Raw genomic sequence first — 4,026 nt, 5'->3', positions numbered from 1 at the left:
CCACTCTGCCTGAAGAGGAGCGCTGGAAGATTCAAGCTCACGTTCCGGGAAGGACATTCGCCAATCACGAAGCCTATAGATAGTGTTTTCAATGCACCAACCTGGAGTCTGGGAAGGAGCATGGCAGCTCATATCACCATAGGACGCATTGGAGAAGTTTACCAAGAAGACCTCAAGGACACTATCTACCAGATTTGCGGACGCCGAGATGAACAATGGGAGTTAGTCAGCACCAAGAAGGATAGATCCATTGCATCTTTCATCCAGGAGTTAAACCAGCACATTCGACGCCACGAGAACCAGATGTGCAATGATATGATAGAGTTGAAGAATGCGAAGGCAAGGATCATCGAGCTAGAAGGAGAACTGAAGTCTACACGCAAGGACTACATGGACGAGATCGTAGCTCTAGCAAGACACAATGGCGATCTTAAGCAGGAGATTGAAGAACTCAAGAGGAAGTTAGCATCCAGGAAGGAAGACGAGTACGTCGCATGTCCGGACAACTACATCATCATCGACGACACCGATTCGGATCCAAGTGAACCCGACTTTGAAGACGAAGCTGGAGCAGATATCATGGAGTCTTCCACCGGTTCAAATTTCTAGATGACCACCAGATAGTAGTAGTATTCCCCCATGTAACACAATAGTTCGAGCACTTTTGCGATAGTTTTAGACCGATTGTAAGCCCTTGTTTGATTGAATGAAGTGATTTTGTGTGCATTTGCTCATGTGCATTGGGGTAGTGTTTTCCCTTTAGACCTCACTCTATTCTTAATTCTCATTTTTTCTAAACCCTCAGATGCCTCCGAGACGTGACAATGGATTCCCACCGGAGCTCACTCAGTGATCAGCAGCAGAATCAATTGATGCAGATGTTAGTCCAGAACCAGCAGAACAACAAACAACCCACCACCACCACCACCTGTTGACCACTTAGCCCGTTTCCTTAGGCTGAATCCGCCGGTGTTTTCCAGTAGCACCGAGCCAATAGTAGCAGACGATTGGCTCCGCAAGATAGGAAGGGAGTTGACCACTGCAGGATGCACGGATGGTGAGAAAGTGAAGTTTGCCGCTCACCAGCTTGACGGACCCGCGGCAGCATGGTGGGAGAATTTCACAGCCACTTACCCAGTTGACACTGTCACATGGGATCAGTTTCAGCAAGCTTTCCGCACTGCCCATGTTTCAGCAGGAGCTATGGCCATAAAGAAGCGTGAGTTTCGCAACTTACGCCAAGGAGGAAGGACAGTTGGCCAGTACGTTGACGACTTTAGCAAGTTAGCACGTTATGCCCCAGATGACGTTGCTACGGATGCAGCTAAGCAGGAGAAGTTTCTGGAAGGACTGAATGATGAACTAAGCATGAATTGATGGTAGCAAGTTTCAACAACTACCAGGAGTTGGTAGATCGTGCCATCATGATTGAAGGGAAGCAACAGCAGATTGAGAACCGTAAGAGGAAGTATGGACAGGGGAAGTATAACTCTGGAGCCCAGCAGAAGCCCCGTTTTACCCCTAAACCGGGATTTCAGTTTCAGCACACCCATGGAGGAGGTAGCTCGCACAACCATAATGGCCACAAGAATGGTAATGGGAATGGAGGAAGCAACGGCCAGAACCGTACCACCCCATCGACCCCAACCAAGAGAGACCTGAGTCAAGTCACCTTGTTTCAAGTGTTCCAAGACCGGACATTATGCCAATGAATGTCCCGAAGGCCAGAATGGAAATGGCAATGGAAGCTCTGGGAAGAAGCCGAACCCTTTCAATAGGGGACAGGTGAACCACGTTAATGTGGAGGAGATTGAAGATCAGCCCGATGCAGTAATCGGTAAATTTTTGGTTAAGTCATTTACAGCACTCGTTCTTTTTGATACTAGTGCATCGCATTCATACATATCAAGGGGATTTGTGGAGAAGTATAGCCTGCCCACTAGGATTCTTAAAACACCTATGCTAGTAAGCTCGCCAGGAGCAGAATACATGGCCAGACAAGGATGTTTTCAAGTACCATTGAGTATAGGAAGGCATGTATTCCCAACGGATTTAGTTATTCTGGAATCCCAAGGTCTGGATGTGATTCTTGGTATGGATTGGCTGTCGATGTATGGAGGAAACATCGATTGCGCCAGTAAGACAATTTTGCTTACCACACCAGAAGGAAGAAGGATCAAGTATGTATCCCGGCATGTGCAAACAGGACACAAGTAAATTCCTTATCAGGAGTTGTGCAAGAAGAAGTACCAGTGGTAAAGGATTTTCCTGATGTATTTCCTGAGGAATTACCAGGCATGCCACCGGATAGAGACATTGAGTTTTTGATTGAGTTATTGCCAGGTACAGGCCCAATATCGAAGCGACGTACCGGATGCCAGCAAAGGATTTGGTGGAAATTAAGAATCAGATTAAGGAGTTATTGGATAAAGGTTACATTCGCCCAAGTTCTTCACCTTGGGGATCACCCGTACTTCTAGTGGAAAGAAGGATGGATCATTAAGGATGGTTGTAGATTATCGGGGATTGAATGAAGTAACCATCAAGAATAAGTACCCACTGCCAATGATCAACGATCTGTTTGAATTGCAAGGAGCTAAAGTGTTTTCCAAGATCGATTTGCGATCAGGGTACCATAATTGAAGATTCGAGAGCAGGACATACCTAAGACAGCATTACCACAAGATATGGACTGTATGAGTATACCGTTATGTCATTTGGATTGACTAACGCACCTGCCTATTTTATGAACCTGATGAACAAGTGTTTATGGAGTTTTTGGATAAGTTCGTCGTAGTGTTTCATTGATGACATCCTGGTTTATTCAGAGAATGAAGAGGAGCATAAGGAACATTTGCGTTTGGTTTTGGAGAAACTAAGGGAACATCAGTTATACGCCAAATTCAACAAATGTGAGTTTTGGTTGAAGGGAGTTGGATTCCTCGGACACGTTAAATCTGGAGAAGGTATAGCAGTTGACCCCACTAAGGTTGAGAAAGTAACTGAATGGGAATCACCAACGACAGTTGGAGAGATCCGGAGTTTTCTTGGACTCGCAGGATACTACCGGAGATTCATTGAGAACTTTTCAAAGATTGCAAAGCCTATGACTGAATTGTTGAAGAAGGATACTAAGTTCAAATGGACTGAGGAGTGTGAGGCTAGTTTCCAGGAGTTGAAGAAACGTTTGGTTACCTCACCAGTATTGATCTTGCCAGATCAGACCAAGGATTATGAGGTGTATTGTGACGCTTCACGTTGAGGACTTGGAGTAGTGCTTATGCAGGAAGGAAGAGTTGTTTCGTATGCTTCACGACAACTGAATCCTCATGAGTTGAATTATGCCACGCATGATTTGGAGTTAGCAGCTGTAGTGCATGCATTGAAAACATGGAGACATTTCCTCATTGGAAATCATTGTGAGGTGTACACGGATCACAAGAGTTTGAAGTACATTTTCACTCAGAAGGAGTTGAACCTCCGACAAAGGAGATGGTTGGAGCTCATCAAGGATTATGACATGAGATTGCATTGCCATCCCGGAAAAGCTAATGTGGTAGCTGACGTATTGAGCCGTAAGAGCCATGTCAATATGGTAATGACCGGAGAAGTACCTAAGGAGTTAGCAAAAAACCTTCGTGAGCTATGTTTGGAAATAGTTCCGAGAGGCTATGTAGCAGCATTGGAGATTCAGTCAACATTGATGGATAAGATCATAGAAGCTCAGAAATCTGACAAAGAGATTGCTGCTATAAAGGAGAAACTTAGCGAAGGAAAAGCAAAGGGATTTCGTGAGGATGAGCACGATACCCTAGGGTTTGAGGACCATGTCTATGTGCCCAATGACCCGGAGGTCAGGAAGTTGATTTTGCAAGAGGCACATGATTCACCATATTCGATTCACCCAGGGAATACCAAGATGTATTTAGATTTGAAGGAAACATTCTGGTGGACCGGAATGAAGAAGGATATTGCAGCATATGTAGCAGTTTGTGACGTATGTCAGAGAGTAAAGGCAGAGCATCA

The sequence above is a fragment of the Triticum urartu genome, chromosome 6 (genome assembly GCF_003073215.2).
Source record: "Triticum urartu cultivar G1812 chromosome 6, Tu2.1, whole genome shotgun sequence".
NCBI classification, from domain to species: Eukaryota; Viridiplantae; Streptophyta; class Magnoliopsida; order Poales; family Poaceae; genus Triticum; species Triticum urartu.
The sequence above is the reverse complement of the archived record's forward strand: the minus strand, read 5'-3'. Positions refer to the sequence as shown.